Below are 17,274 nucleotides of genomic sequence, written 5' to 3'. Positions count from 1 at the left end.
GCACGTTTTGGAGATTTGGTAGAGAAAAAGACTTTTTCCCCTCAGTGTTTAATACCAAAAGGCATAAAGGACAGCACTTACAAAATGATCAACCATGTCAACAAAGATGCTAAGCTACATCAGGTAACCCAAAAGTCCTGTCTTTTTTTACTGTTGGGTGTTCTGTACTAGAATTGCATCACTTTAGTTTAGCACCACAAACATATATACTGGAAGAGTGCATCCTTTTCAAAGACATTTTGACAGTTTGCTCCCCCCCCCACCCCAGGAAGACAAACCAAAAAAATGATAAAAAAAAATTAATGAAAAAATACAGAGGAAAAAAAAAATTAAAACAGCTATGCACTGACATATTCATAGATACATTTATCCAGTCGCTCAACCCTGATTAGTAACTGTATTCTGCAAGTCATCCACGTTGCACAAGGAAAAATCAGTCTGCCAGTTGTTTTGTGGAACTCAAACAATGCAGATGTTAATGTTGGCTCTGGGTGAAGGTTCTATCAAGCACAGAGGCCAGCATCAGAAAATACAGCCATGCTGTTGACCCATTTCTACAAAAAGCCAATGGGCACATCTCTGCTCATCAAATAGACCGGATCACTGGGATATCTATGCTATTAATACTGGGAATGAGAAGAAAGTCAGCCACGCCACATTCCAAAGGCCTCAACATTCCCACATATTAACAGGGCTCAGAATGAAATCCAATACTTGGCATCCCTTCCCTTCAAACTCCAAAACGCCATCCTGCCGTGTCAAATCGCTTTCTTATTTCATCTGGGAGGAACGTTCCAGAGTCACGAGCTCCCAGTCTAGCTAAAGATGTGTTATTATAAGCGGGGAAAAAGTTGGCACTAGTAAAATCTTAGAGCTAGTTACCATGACTCTCAAGAGGGAAAAGATGCAGAAATTCTCAGAGACTCTGTGCTCCTCAAACACCCTGCAGTCGTGTCTTCTTGAGAGGATGAGCGATCTCCATCATTAAAACAGAGAGAGATCATTCTCTTGAACCAGTTTGTTTTCATACATGTTACAGCTCACAACTACGCTCTCTGATTAAGTAGATGTGCCTTTGTCACCTTGCCATTATCTGACTTCTCATGCTTTGCACTACAATGTGAATGGCTACTAATCTTGCCTGGGTGAGAGGTCAACAGCTGCAGCATAGAGGACACAGGCCTTCTGGGTAATGTCTGGAATGCTCCGCTGGGACAGTTATAGCAAAGAAGACAGGAACAGCTCTCCAAAGTGACGAGCATCTTTTAAAATAGCCTGCGGTAATACTGTACTGAACTGAAGCACTGTAAAGAGGAGATATGCTTACACATCATAAGCCCCAGAAAGTGTGTCACTGGCACAAATACAATAGCAGCATTTGACACACACACTGTGTGGGGACTTCCAGTGAAGGGGGGAGAGGACCAGCAGCATTTTTCCTAAAATCTTCCAGGCTTTTGTCCCCCAGACACTGTAACTACTCTAATGTGAATGCAACATGAAGATGATCCTGGCCAAAAGATCAGATAGTTGACGTCCAAGCAGCTTTACAGAGCTCATCTCTTTTTTCTCTCTGTCCCTATCCTAATGAGCAGGACATTGAGCTGCCAGTCAGCAGCAGGGCTGAAGCGATGAAAGGCCAACCCTTGCTTAATAACTCCCCCTCACACTCCCGCTTAGCCTGAGAGAGCAGTTCATGCATCCGTAATGGTCGATAAAATATGAAAAGCCCCGAGAGCGCTGACGGCAGCAGAGGGTGTGTATGTACACTTTCGTTAATGCTCTCCCGGCACGCTGAATCTTTTAGTACTGTCGCTCTGTTTGCCCCCCAGCGCACGTGGATGTAGGAGGTCTTCCAGCAGACTGCAGAGTAAGCTTTTAATGTGGTGGAAATAAATACTATCTTGTTCACATTGCAAAAAGACATCAAAGAAAAACACACACGGCCCTTTGACTGTATAAATGAGTTTTGCCTCTGGTTCAGTGACCTTAAAATGCAAAACACCAAAAGGGATGAATTACATGAGTGTTACAGAAATAACACGTGTCTCGTGTTTTTTCATATTGGTTTTACTGCTGCATTAGCTGTATAAAAGCCAAGTCTCCAGAAAAGAAAACATCACTCTAAAATGCTATATTATCTAGTTGGAAGACTTTCCATAAATAAAACTTGTGCCTCGGTAAACCCTAACCTCTTCACATCCATCATGTCACCACCAATCCATCTAAGGTTAGGGTCAAGTTTGTTTTAGCCACATGCTAAATAGCCGGTTTCAAATGACATCTTACACGTTGTAAGACAAGTTGTTTCTTGCAAGTTTTTCATTTTGAGTTTTCCAAACAGGTGAAAATTTTATTTTTAAAAAAAAGGGGTAAACCTTTAACAAATCCCACACCTACACCTAGTCCTAACCTTAACCTTGAGGGAGACTAAGAAGCGATCCCTAATCAATTTCATAGGTGGAAAGTTGGAGGGCTGGTGAATGAACTCCCATCCCCATGCTTTCAATGCATGCAAAGGATTTACAGCTGGCAGACTTTCACCCAGCACAAGCAGTGCTTCCACTGAGAAATAGAAGCCTCCGGACGCAAAAAGAGTAAAGCTGGGCGTTTTCACTGCTCTGAGGGGCCATGTAGCCATGTACTGGCATCCCTTAAGGAAACCTTGTCAATTAAAAAGAACTGTCTTCCATACATACTCAGCCCCCAGTGTCTACAATAGGTTGGCTGGGAGGAATATGGAATGGAAGATGACTGTGTGATTGATGAAGATGTGTGATCAGTCATCATCTAGGTCCCAAAATAGGGTCCATTTCACATATGATAATATCCCATCATCCTTCAGTCTTTTAAATGCGAACAGTTCCACAGAAATGCATGTTAGACATCTTGTAATGTGATTTGGTTTAAACTAGATGTGGATGTCTTCCAACTCACATCTGCAGCAGCAGCAATAACACTGAACCTCCGATCATCCATGAAATCATGCAACTCCCAAAACTCAAAACTTCTAGCATCTCGTGTCAAAACTGAACCCAAAAGCATCACTATTAGGTCAAAACTCTTGCTTATACAGTGTAACAGCACACATGTCGGTACAGCAAGACGTCCTGTCAGCACCGTTGGAGAACAAGCCCAAACATCAAGACCACATTCATTTCACAACCCAACTTTTGCTCCCGTTTATGACCTATAAAGCCACTGTAGTGAAAAAGGATTGTAAAATACTGCCCTTCCCTCCAATCACAACAGCACAAAATGTGGAAACTTTATCACAGGGGAACAGCAGCCCTTGTTGCCCACCAGGTCTTTTTTCCCCCCCTCCCGCTCTATGAGCACTCCTACCTAATGTTTATTTTATTGCCTGCAGAAATCTTCAGTTTTCCTGCCTGGACTACGCAGCTTGAGCATCTGTAGCCTGTCATGGGTGAACAAGACTACGGAATAGCTAATACTCACAATGACCGGGAAGGGTTAAGAGTATCAGTATCCAGATCAAGTATCGTCTACTTACCCACTTCAGACCGGTTGCACTAAGAGATGAACCGTCTCTGTGTTGCCTCACTAGCAAATGAAAAAAAGCACTCCACAAAAGAAAAAAAAAGTTACAAGAAAAATTTAAAGCAATCCTGCATCTTCTGCTTCTACGCAACCGTTTTTGCTTTTTGGAGCTTCATGACCAAATTCCATGGGTTTGCCGAGTTTGACAGACGCTGCTTAGTTTCGTCTGCTTCCCTCTCCGAGCTTCTGAGCTGAGCTCTAGATTTCAGCTGACTGTGCTGGGAGCTGAGCTGTTGACATTGTCCCCGCTCTCTCTCTCTCTCTCTCCCCTCCCTCTCCTGCTCTCTCTCTCTCTCGCGCTGTCTCTCTGTCTTTGGATCACTAATCTACCTTCCCCTCCCCTTCTGGATTCCAGCTCCAGCATATGACAGCATCCATGTGGATGTCAGCTAAAATGTGATGGATTTTCAGTGAATATACCATAAATGCGTTTACCTTATAGTATAGTATCTGTGCGTGCCTGTTATGAGAGGCCGTGTGAGAGGGCAAGCTAAAAGGAAATGACCCTCAACAGCCTGTGCTTCCCATGTCTGCCCGCAATCCTAACTCCACCCAACACATTTAGGTCTCAATGAGCAGTCGATGTAGGGATATCACACACAGTGCCCAAAGGAAACCACCTTCCTGCCCAGTCCTCTCATCTTTAACACATGCATAAAAGCACACACACCCATGCACTGACGTGCCAAATATGGCGTTGTCCATTAGGAATTACCCCTTTGACACAGACAGGAAAAGGATTTCCCTGTGATTTAGTCATCAGTGTTCATTGAGAAGAAGGTGAGTCAGAAACCTTGATTACACAAAGATCTCTTGGCTTGGTCAAGTTCGCAGTATAAGCTCAGCCAAATGTAATGTGTGGAAGGGTGGAGAGGAGCTGAGGGGTGGGGAGGAAATCAGCTGGAGGGCCACACCAGAGGGTTCAGAGAAGTGGAGTATGTTACTTGTGATAATATGAGAGGCAAGAGAGTGCGAACATAAACTTCAAGACACCGGAGACTCCCTGTGCACCAGTCTGGAGAGACAGACACCATCATCTCTTAATCTCCACCCCTCCTTACACCCAAACCTTCAGCCAGACAAAATAAAACACCTATGCAGCAGTTTATCAGAGTTTATGGCCACCCTGCCCCGCCCTTTCCTATCACCAACTATGCGTCCAATGCTTCTGGCACCAGATTAACACCAGAAAATAAAGTCGATGACCACAAAAATCCAAGTTTCATTAATTATCAGCAGGGGGCCACTCTTCTAATTGCAAAAAATAAATCAATAAATAAAATAATATTACATCTAAAATTACATTTAGAAGCACTGCAGCTAACTGGAAAATTTACCTCAACAAAACATCTGTATTGTATGCAGCATGATATCCATTTAGCAAACTATCATCGCTTGTAGAGATAATTATATGATAAAGTATGGTATGCTTCGTCATCAGTGACAAGTCTTCCTAAAGACATATCAAGTCCTTTTCTAGTATAATAAATAGTGTCTGAGTATGAGCATTCTAAAGTGATCAATATGTCTGAAAAAACATCTACATATCAGTCGTAATCTTTAGACATCGACAGCTTCCTGACCACAAGTGACTGATCAATACTATTGATGTAACTTTAAAGGCACGGGTCATGCTGACTGAGGTCATATGACGTTGTCTTATCTTTCATGGGACTGCCTGTCTGCTGACCAAGTTGGAAAAAGTATTGGCTTGTCTCTAATATTGACTTCAGTATAAATGCATGCATATACTGTAAATTAGAGCAACTGACCACATTTTAAACAAGGACTGTTACTTTGGGGCCATTAGAGTATACCAAATACTTTTCCCCCCCATCTATTTTTTCATTGTTTGATTTAGGAAAAAATTAACATATTTAGGTTTAGTGATAAAGTGCTGGCCTAGAGACCAGTCAGCAACCCCCGGCAACCACAGGTCAATCGGGAGAGATGTAATGTATGGTCCCCAACCAGTTGCCTAGTGGTTGCTGGTAATCACTGTGTGAAAACAGTTGAAAAGAGGTATATGGTGCTGCACTAAAACCTCCTTGCCAATGCTTTGGTCACTAGCAGATTGCTGTAGTCAAACATAGTTTGAAATATTTTGGTTGTAGCTAGGGACCAAAACAATCAAAGGGAGTTTTTTTGTAATACTCAGCAACCATTTGTCTATTCCCTTGCGACCTGTGGTTGCCAAGGGTTCGCCATCCTGTCTCTAGGCCTACAGGACTGAACCCTTAGATACATTTTTGGCAATCAGCACATTTAAAATCCAGCACATTTGCTTTTTATACTTTTTATATTATACTTTTATATTCATTCATATTCATTTATTATATTTATTATACTCTGTGTGACAGAACCACCACCCACTGAAACTATTGTTTAGACATTCACACACTCAAACTGGAGCCACTGATATGCTAAAGAGTGGAGAAGGGGGCAGTCACAATAACATTTATCATCTTTCTCTAGGGACAGAAGACAGATGACACCAAATTGCTGGCGGTAATGCTTGGGTGCATTCCTGAGCAAGCCCTGGGGACACATCCATTAACCCAGCTGAGCACCAGAACCAGCTTGTTTCCATGATATTCACTAATGTCAAAGTGACATTAGTTTGCATCACTTCTCCGTTCTCTCTCTCTTTTTTGCTCTCTCTCTCTAGAGGGTAACTTCTCCATCACCAAAATAAGGGAAGATACCCCACATAACCCCTGAGGAATAGGCTAAGCACAGGCTCCAGTATAGCTGAGTGTACCAGTAACCCCTGTATCATCCATCACAGCCTGATAATTGACGCAAATGGAATGGGCCTGGCATGCATGTGATAAAAATCATGGTCTCTAAAAAAAAGGAGAGAGGGCGAAAGATCCAACAAGCTCTCTGTTCCGTCTGTTCTCCTTTTCTTTTTTAGGGTTTGCTGATTTTCACTACCCCTGAATAGCACGCATGTTACAAGAAGAAAGAAAAGAGGGGCTTAGACACTCATGTGTACCTCCACATTTACAAATGACTGCAGATCATAGCTTCTACTGACTTGGCTTCAGTGAACCTCAACCTGGGATATTCATATCAACTCAAGCAGGGTGAGGCTTTACCCACAGTGAATGGCAAATGTCATGACTGATAAACCAGCTGCAAAGAGAGAGGCAGGGAGCTTTCCCCTCTGCTGGGTTGTGTGCTGTGAAAAGACACACAGCTCTCCACAACCTGCCTGTCACTTGTCAGTCAGTCAGTTGGGTGAAACTTACTGAGCTGCTTTCCAAATCAGTGATTCCCAGCTAGGAGTACCCCAGGGAGTGGTAATGCACGACCGGGAGCTAATGGACAAATTATCTCAAGTATTGAAGGAAATCAACTGAATTAAAAATGACAGTTTAGCTCATTCAAGATAATTATAACTAATGGAAATGAAGAAATTTGCATACTGAGGAATTTATAGAGACTGAAATGACTGAATGTTGATTCAAAAAGGAAACAGTGGTTGAAATAATTTGTCAAAAGTCTGTCTAACAATTAAAATCAGAAGCCATTGGTCTAAACCCTTCTGTGCCCACCACGTGGAGCATTCATGAAGTAATATTATAAGAAAGAATTCACCATCATATCACAGAAACAGTCACAGCCTGGCTAACAAGTGCTAAATTTAGTCAGAGAGAAAAAAGGGAACTTGGCACTTGGTCTTACGCTGGACGAAAGGTGAATGGAATATTGGACGAGAAGAAGTGGGTCACCCAAGGTGGTCTCCTCCAGGCTCATAAACCACACTTTCTCCTGCAGACCCCTCTAACGCGCAGCAGCAGTCAAACCTGATAACAGCCAGAGGAAAGCCTGTAAAGAGGCATTTGAAATTACAGATACTGGCATCAGGAGGACTCTTTCCAGGGTTGTCACTGAAGAGAAGTGGCTGGTGCAGCGCTCCAAGCCAGCAGCTGCCAGAGCTAACATGGCAAATGGTCATGCTTTACGATGTGTTGTTCCTTAATGTATTATTTAGGGCTTCTTTTGACCAGGCAGCTCTCATTTAACTGTATTTTGTTTAGGCGAGGAATTCCTTATGACAGCACTTTGCACTTTCTTTCACACCCACGCAGAAATAAATTGCCCCTGAGAAAAATACTTCTGCTGTTCAAAAACCTGAACTCTTGACAGCATAAATATGAGCGCACATTTTTATACATGGTGTAATTGTATGTTAGCTATAAATCATGATACAGGGGAACGGTATACTATCCATCTTTCAAAAGCCTCTGCACAAAAGCAACCTAATCACAGCAAAGCAGTCAACCATAAATCTAATTTAACTCACTTTGTTTTTATGGTGACATTTTTTCCTGCTCTTATTATTTATATCCCTGTTGCATGAATTCATGCTTTCTTCTTCTAGCTCGACTCTTTGTGGCTTTCCATCACAAATGTTTGACAATCCACCTGCTTTTACCAACTTCAAATGAGCGTAAACACGCTTTTCAACACAATTACCTCTCATTTGTACCAAGTGCTTTTTTCCCCCTCTGTGTTCTGCAAAAGCAGTCTGTATCTGAATGGCTCTTTTGTTTAAAAGGCAGACTGGGCAGGGTCAAAGGTCAACCAACTGCCTGCTTCCACAGTGGCTCTAGTGTCTGCTTGGATATGTGCCAGCTACATGCTGTCATGTTTAGACAATGGTCTAGCTTTCCACTGACTGACTCATGACAGCTTCATCATGTTAACCAATGATGTAATACCTTGATCTCTGGGCATGAAGGCCGTCACTACTGGACTTTGAATAACTTATAAATTAATGTCATAGTGGAACCATAAAGAAATGCGCCAATGGCGTGTTTCTTCTTCTTGACTGGTTACTAATTTCAGCTGTTTTCTCTGGAAATACGAGAATTTAAGCTGGTAGGTTCATTCACTTTTTGCATTTAATTTTTTTCCCTTTTACTTATTTAATTTTTAATTAATATTTTGGGGGTTTTTTGTATAATTCTATTTGTTTTGTCTCAAATTTAAATCAAACTAACCAAGGATAGAAAGGACACTGCTAACTGGACCAGAGAAGAAGTAGAACTCCTGGAGCCATGGACATTCTGATAACAAGAGGGATGTACCTTTTGAGTAGTGAGATCATTAGCCTTGCTATTTCTACTTTATCCAATTCCTATGATGGGCAGGATGTTAAGCCCCAGTCTCACAGATTTAGACCAGCCATTTACCCCCTGGCAGTCTATAATTTTTGCAACTTCCAGCAACCACTTACCAACCTCTTTGCAAATGCACTTTTTCCCCTACCATCTGGTGTTGAAAACTAGTTTCTAGGTGTGACCAAGACTTTAGATGTTGAAGTTTGGGTAAAAAACATGGGAGACATCTATTTGCAAACCATCTGTGAATTTCTAGCCCCTCTCACACTGACGTCAGTGTGCAACCAACACTTTGTTCCCCCCAAAGCAAATGATTGGTTTCACGCCACAATCAATAGCCTGAAGGTTGCTGAAGGCATGTATCAGATATTGCAATAAGTCGCACATCTTGTGACATCTTTATATAACAAGCTTGCAAAGTTTCCAGGTTAACATTGGAAGTCTCTACGTGAAATACGGTTCACTACGGAAAGATTTAGTTTAAAAAACACATCTGCTAACCCTAATGTGCTTTTACGTGACTGTGTTTCAAGTATATGTTAGCAGAAACCAGAAAAGACTTCTACCCCCTCTCTTACCTGGAAGGATGTACAGTCCATCTAAGCAACTTGCTTATATTATTACTTTTTAGTATTTGGTGCCAAACATCAGCTTAGAAGAGTCCATATCAGTAGAAGCAAATCTCTTCAATTTTAGAAATATGAGATGGAAAATATAAAGATGCATAAAAGGTCATGCTTTTAAGGCGGCTTCACTTCTCACAGCTCTTTTTTGCCAAAATGAGTCCAGGTGTGTGAACTGTAAAAGTGAGAATAGAGGCTGTCAGTAAAAAATAATGACAAAAGAAGACAAGAAAGGCCTTTGCTCTTTTTCCAGATGCTTCCATTTAAAATCAAATTTTATATGTTCCTCTTGCTGTTATATTGGCAACATGGGGCTTTCCTCCTGTGGCTGTATGACATTACAATTTATCAAAATTCCTTATCCTGCCATTCATAAAAATTAAAAAAAAAGCACAAATCTGACCACTCACTGAACCCAAAACTAATACCTTCACCTGAGCTGTTCCAGGTGCCTTAATGTCACTTCTTAGTATCCATTCAAAGCAACATAAATCAAGGCTTTTACACCCTTCAAACGTTCTGCACAGGCCCATGTATGGCGGTGAATGTCAGAGTCATGTGAATGAAACCATAAGTCCAATTCTAAACAGTGCAGTTTAAGGGGTTGACCCCACAGACATACATGGTCACGACTGTCATAGTGTCTGGATAAAAACATCTGGGAGTCATCTGTTCGCCTAACAGAGGCCCCTTGTGAACAGGTGCGTGTCTGCATCCGAGGCCTCATACCCTTTTTCCTTGACCCTTCACCTCTAGTTAAGGCTGGGGAACTCTTTGAACCCACCGGCAGCACTGGACACAGACAGTGCTGTCTGATCAGCCAAGGTCACGTTGCATTGGACCGAAGGTGGCAGTGATCACGTTAGCGCTTCAAACAAACAGAAAGCATGCTTCCATGTTTTAATTAGCTAATGATAGGTTGTGCCCAAGGATCTGCAATGATTGGTGCACGCATAAATCAAATACTGCTGTAATTATGCACTTGCATCATGCTGTGACAGCAAAAGCAACAACTGACCAAACCTTTGAAGCCAAAGTGACCAAGCAAATAAAGTTCCATCCTCTCTCTAAAGATTTTAATCACAAACCATAGGAAGTGGGTTGCCTAAAAATAGCCCACCAATTTTACTCTCAAAGCCTTTGGTCTGGGCTCGCCATGACGGCTCCAACAAAGCTAAAGCCACAGTTTACTCCGAGATCCGCTGCTGAGAATAAATGACATTTTTAAAACTTTTTCTCTCAGTCTTACTTAATGTAATGCTTGGAATGACGCCCCAGCTGGGTGTTGCACTATACCACAGTGAAACCATCTTCCGAGCTCTCCCGGGATAAGAGAGTAATAACAAACACTTCCTGTTTATCACTACAGTAAGTTAGAACAGTCTGTTCTGAGCCACTGTTCATTCCAACGCAAATAACAGTGGTTATCACGTCTTAATGTTTTAGAAAACAAGAAGCAACAGCAAATTTAAGAGGCAGCAGAACACCTGTCAACACATCCATGGACAGATGAGGATTAAAGTTTGCAAGCACGCACCAGATTTTAAGGATTTTTCTCCACAAGCATCCAACAGGTCTGTGTGGAGAACTATATAGCGTCAGTGAACCACACGTGCCTCATGCTCCATCCAGCCACACAGTGACTCTCCCTGTCCAGCTGCCTCTTATATGGTGGGAAGGGTCGGACATGTTGTAACACTGATTTACTTCCCCCCCCTAAATCAAGCAGCTCTTCCTTTGCAACATCCTGTCCCCCAGCTGAGAGGGGGTGCCGTAAAAGTTATCCTGCAGCGTACGGTCACATGGATTACACTGTTGTCCAGTGGGTTACATCCTTTAGCGGTTTAGATACCGAGGCAAAGGGTCCTTGAGATGCATACCTTCAGGGCTGGGTCGGGACTGTCCTGGTGCTTCGGCTGATAAGCAACACTCAGCCCTGTCCGCAGGAAGCTATGAGACATATACAAACAAGTGAGAGGAGATTACACCCAGGCTAAAATGATAAAAACCCAATCTTAATTTCTCACTCCATTCTTTCCCATCTATGTAACAGCGGACAAAGACATATTGTGGCTGCAGAATAAAAGTCTCACCCTACATACCCTCTCAGTACTGTGCTATGCAGCCTAGAACATTAAAATCTGGTACAAGCTGAAACCTATAAACAGTTGAATTGGTCATTTGTTTCTATAGTAATGAATCACTGAATCTACTATTAAGCCTGATTAAGCAACATACTGAAGCTTCAAAACTCCAGCCAGTATTCAACATCCAAATCAGTGTTCAACCACAAAAATCCCAAATAGCCCATTAAATAGGAAACAGCAATCCAAAATTGTTTATTACACATCAGTATTAATTATTATTAGTTATCCTGAGACACCGACATTTGATCTTGGTGCGTCACGGCTATCATCTGGTGGGTGGAAAAAATTACAGGATCAATAACTTATGGTCAGGAGTTAATAAGGCGTAGCAGCATAATAACTAAATTATGGATACATCTTAATACTGTGTGGTCACATCATGTGGTATGTGTGTAAGCTTTGTAGGAGTATAATAGCAATAATATTATGGCTTTACTTGTCTTACAGGATGCACTCAGTTTTGCTCCAACTTCCTAATAATTTCATAATAATTCAGCATTTTTTCCTAGATGGTTATAACATGCACAAATTATGAGTGATTCCGTAAAGTTATAATAACCTCTGATTATCCCTGGAGCTGAGTATAGACTACAAGCCGTGCAGGTGTTTGGATTGAGTGAATGAACAGAGTGAGAATGAGTGTAGAATCGCGCATGTGTATCTTCTTACTGCTGTGTGCACAAGAGAGACAATGTAAATATATATGCTATCACACCATGTGGTGCAGAGGGATGTTGAGAGAGCAGAGGTGAAAGGGAGTGTTGCTGAGGGGCTCCAACGTGCACCGACTGCCCGCACGAGGGCCAAATGATTGTGTTGATTAAAGCCAGCTGAGCCCGGGGTAGCTCCTGTAGCAGAAGACACACGCACAGCCCCATGTGCCCATGAAATCCATCTGGTCTCTCAGTAACACATGCTTACCATCGAGCACTGCGTGCTTTATGTTCTGCAGCTAAAAGTGTACACAAACACACACCCAAACACCCGCCATGCTTATGAAATCAAGCTAACAAACAAGTCTTTCCCTACAATGCTCATCAGCTGTAATCTGCCCACTCTACACATAGACGCTGATTAGGACTTTCCAGTGATTAAATTCATTCCTTTTGCTTGAAAAAAAACAAAAAACAAAAAATGAGACCACGTTCAGTCTGAAGAATATGCAGTCCTTTCATACATTTCAATAGAGGCAGTTCTTCTATTCTAACAGGTTCCATATTCGACAGAACAAAGAAATGATGGCTTTAGTGTTTAATTTCTTTCTAACCTATATTGTTTCACCTGTATGTTCAACAACAAATCCTCACCAAGGGCGTTTATTTGGTGTAAATCCCAGCTAAAGGGATCAGGATGGTTCTAAATACATGCTTGATGGATCACCTCACAAACCCTTTTAATCCATGTTGGAATTACAAGTCTACAACCAGCCATTTTCATGTTAAAGTTGGTTGGGACAGAGCTTTCAAGTTTCAATCTTTACACTAACTCAAAGTTACACTACCTTACCAACTCTTTGATGCCACATACTGTATTAAGTACAACTTGAATGTCCAAATTTTCTGCACTGCACTTGGCAAGTTTTTAAATAGTTTCAAGCTTTTCACAGTTTATAATGTGTTTCAAAAAAGTCTGATAACTTTCCAAGTGGCCTTACTGGTGCAACCAACATGTTTCAAAGGGCACAACTTTACTTTAGTACTTAATGAGTGCTTGCACACAAGTCATCATCTTCCATGCAAACAATGGGTGACCTCAGAAATCTGAAAACCAATTACAAGGTTTGCTGAGCAGTACCACATACTTCTTTGTGACCAGTTTGACCTAGCAACTGCCAACTACTTCCACCAGCTACTTACCTACCACTGGGAAAATAGACTTTTTCCCAACAATCCCGAGCAACTGGTGCCGAGGTGTCACCTATGACAGGTCTTCACGTAGAGATACCAAAAGGAAATCCTGCAGTCCGAGGTCTCTCTGCACCTCTGACCTTGGAGTGGACACACATGCACTCCAAGGTATTGATGGCGGATTCTCCAATACACCACCAATGCTGCAAGCACTATTTCTGCTAGTTTTGATACAAGTTCTTATAGGGATTTTTCCTTCACTGTTAAATTGCCTTCAGTTACAGAAATGATGAACACAATCAGAAGTGTTCATCAGATCTAAGCTCCCTGAGCGTCAGGCCCATCCTCACTTTAGTCATATGTAGCATCCACCAACACTGACAAACTATAGTCATCACCAAGTCACTGTATTTATTTAAATTCAAACCAGATGTTTCCTCACTCATTCCTTAGTGTATATCACTGCAGATATATGGGTTCAAGTTATAAGTAAAGAGAAGTTCTCACACAATATACAGGTGTCTGAGTCACAGGCACCGATGGGATGAAAACCTACTGGGGAAAACAAAAAAACCCAAACCCTTGACCCCTGCAGTACAAATCTGGGTTAATCTGCTCCGGCGGCATACAATCAACACACATTGTTCCGATTACGTGCTATTAAAGTTAAACGGTCAGGTTGGGCCTCGAATCCCATTGCACGCTGTAGCAAAAATGTGGGTCAGTACTTCTTCCCCTGCAGCCTTTCCTCTCCTTGCATCTGAGTTTCCTTCACAGAACAATGAGTCTGACTTTTCTTTTCTTTCCACGGCAGCAGGACGTGTAGTGAGAACTGGCATTATTATGGTGGTCACTGTGGAGCACTCAGACCTCAAGTTGCCCGCTCAGTGCGATGCAGGGTGTGATATAAGAGAACTCGGTGACCTTTTAAAAACACAGTCCAAAGGAGCCATTTCAATAATTATGAGCATTGATTGTTGAGAATGTAATGAGAGGAAGGATGGAGTCGATCAATGAAGGGGGGGAGTAAAGGACTTCACCTGTCAACAGCCTCCTGTTTAAAGGCTTTTTCTGTGGGAGAGCTTAGGCTTTGGCCTAGTGTTCTAGTTCTATAGGAAACAATTGTGAAAAAGGGAACGCAAGCCAGAGAGGTGTTTGCAATGTCTAACACCACAGCTAAAAATGCACTACAGTAAAACTAACTGATGCACCATCATGTCCGAAGGTTTGCTTCTAATGAAGATTAAAAGGAAGAGAAGGCAAGTCTGGGAAATGTACTGCACAGCACTGACCAGTAGCCAAACGAATTCAGACAGATTTATGTTCACCGCCTGTTTTAATACTTTGTCAGTGGCGCTCTAACAGAGTTTGTGTGTGCAAATGAATCACAGCAGGGCTTCTTCCATCCATTCAGTTTCATGGGCCAGACCTCCAATCAGCAGATACCTTTCCTCTTCCCCAGACCTTGGAAGGAATGTCAGGAAAGCAAGGTCACGTCAGGTACGGTGGGTGTATGTGTGTGTGTTCATTCATGTACAACACCACTCAGAAGTTTGGGTCACTTTATGCTTTCAACGCAGTTCCATTAGCATTTTCAGCAAGTATAAATCCTATATTTCAATAGCATGTTGTGTTTACTAATATGAGTTTATCAGTTGATCAGTAGGAAGATTATATTGGAACAATTAAAAACTGTTGTGCTGATTAAGAAGCCAGATGGCTACAAACAAAATTCTTCTGAGACATAAAAGAACTCCTTCTCTTAGAAATTACCAGAAGTCTGACAGGGGCATTTCTAAGTGACCCCAAACTTTTCTCTTTTGTAACAGTTTAACACATTGCTGTATAAAGTTCACTAATCATATTACAGTAAGCAATTATGTTGTTACTTGCATCAATATGGGTGAATAGAAAAAAAAAATCAAACACACCTTTTTTCCTGCAAGCTTGCACTACAATCACCTGATTCCGTACGTGTGCAGGAAGGAGAGTACTCGAGCAGTCTGCTGCACAACTCTTGCAGAGTGGAGATATAAATATTGCTGTCATTTTTATTGCAGGAAAGAAAGTGACGACAAAGTGCAAACTGTGCCCAGCCAGAACTCTGCAAAACATGCAAAGACATCGTGCAAACACAAAGCTACTGAAGAACCCAGACTGATGTTAAAGCTGAGCGTATGCTCACCCCAGCTAAGAGCCAGGGCCTTCAACAGGTAACAAAGGAAGTGATGAGCCATCAGGTGTGAAGTGTGAAGAAAGAAATCTTGAGCATGTCTTCATGTGTGAGACTGTATCCTAAGTTTTATATTGTTATATTATGTTGTGGAGTAATGCAAATGTAATGTAACAAATTACTCTAGTGAGTAATTAAGTAACATTAGTGATGTATTAGTTATTTTGTTTCAATTAAAAATTAATATATAATACACTACTGTTTTTTTCCTCACTTATTTTTTACCTTTCATCCTCTCCTCAGCATTTGCAGAAATTGTTGTTCAGACATTATTCATTGTAATTTTGTTATTTTGTATTTATAGAAGTTTTCTATCCAGAGTGTGTTCTTTTTTATGAGTTTGAAGACCATAAAATGTAGGATTGAAAATTAGCAATAAAATTAAACTCTGTATGCAGCCCATCAGCTTCATGCTCTGTATTGAAACTATGTTCAAGTGCATCATCTCACTGAATGAAAAAAAATGAGTGGATGAAGATTTTGTTCTCTCTGATTTAAAATGATGTAAACTGAAAAACAATCCATTTGCTTGTGAGATTCCTGCTCCTAGCTGAGGACCATTGGAGCACCATGCAAGGGATGAGAGATAACAAGAACGACTTTCTGTTTTGCAGTGCTACGTTCCCTGAACGCAGCCCAGTTTATGTATTGCAGCTTGTTGTCAAGGAAACCTGGCAGCAAATGAGGGCACAGCACAAGAGAGGCAGGCATCCAAGGACTGGAAAAGTGAGCGAGGGAGAAAATTAGGTGAAAAATAACAAAAGTATCAACATAAAATATATTTATTATTCCAATTCTTTCATCTTTGAGCATGAAGTTGAGACAGCACACTTTTCCTGCACTACAGATTATTCACAATTACAGGAACATCAGTCCTATTTTTTTTTTTTTCAATTAGGAGGTTCAAAACCCACCCACCTCCCTCAGGTCAACTGGAAAATCCCATTTAATTCTCACTAATTTAATGTGAATCGTTGTTCTGGAAATATTTCAGCAAAAACAGTGCAGGTTTTGTCTAAAATATCCTTCCTCCCACAGCCACTAAAAATCAACTTACAAATGTTGCATCTATATTCTTTAAAGCTAATCTCCGTACTGCTGAAATAGTCACGGTCACTCACAGTTAGTTGTGCACTTTGGGGATTTTGTCTGTCAGCACAGCAGGGTGGGTGCTGGGGGTTGTGAGGGCAGTGATGTGTGCATGGGTTGATATAGCAGCATTTATGTCTGCACCAGTTGTCCAGGTTGTCAGAGTAATACCTTTAATCCACCCCCTGCTACTAGTTTCAACCCCAAAAGAGTCAAGGGCATGGTTACAGTCCAGTAGCATCCCTATTCCCCTTCTTCACCTCCCTCTCTCCTTCTGATAATCACAATATGAGTCTCCTCTTTACAGGGCACAGTTAATCCCTGTGGCTCCTGGACCATGTGACCAGTGAGGAGGTAAAGAAGAGGATGAAGCTGACTGGACTTTAAGAAGCCATTTTCTAGATGGATCACTGCCTGAAGAAATAATACAGGCTGTAAGACTTTGAAAATGGGCAGCCCATCTAAGCTTCTGCAGGAAGAGAGAGCGACAGAGAGAAAATATATCAGCCTCCAGTAGCTTTAATGCAGGCCAACTCCTGCACTGAGTCAGATGGCTTGGCACACAGAGCACTGGCTTATGGGTTATCTCTCCATCACTCCACTGCTGACAGCCTGGACCCTTCAACACATGTGTGCACACAC

At 41.7% G+C, this 17,274-nt stretch overlaps 1 protein-coding gene across 8 annotated transcripts in view; it reads right to left on the bottom strand.

Moving 5' to 3' along the window:
• daam2 (dishevelled associated activator of morphogenesis 2) overlaps positions 1–17,274 on the bottom strand; it is a 110,566-nt gene that overhangs the window by 81,195 nt on the left and 12,097 nt on the right. Inside the window, exon 1 of one of the 8 annotated variants that reach the window (XM_025900711.1) lies at positions 11,197–11,270. The exons of 6 other annotated variants lie outside the window; for them this stretch is intronic. The gene's annotated coding sequence lies outside the window, so the exon portion shown is untranslated. Of the gene's footprint in view, positions 1–3,514; positions 3,777–11,196; positions 11,271–17,274 lie in introns of those variants that run through there. One more of the 8 variants, XM_025900710.1, reaches the window with a different exon arrangement.

The sequence above is a fragment of the Oreochromis niloticus genome, linkage group LG19 (assembly GCF_001858045.2).
Source record: "Oreochromis niloticus isolate F11D_XX linkage group LG19, O_niloticus_UMD_NMBU, whole genome shotgun sequence".
Lineage (NCBI taxonomy): Eukaryota > Metazoa > Chordata > Actinopteri > Cichliformes > Cichlidae > Oreochromis > Oreochromis niloticus.
The sequence above is the reverse complement of the archived record's forward strand: the minus strand, read 5'-3'. Positions and strand labels throughout refer to the sequence as shown.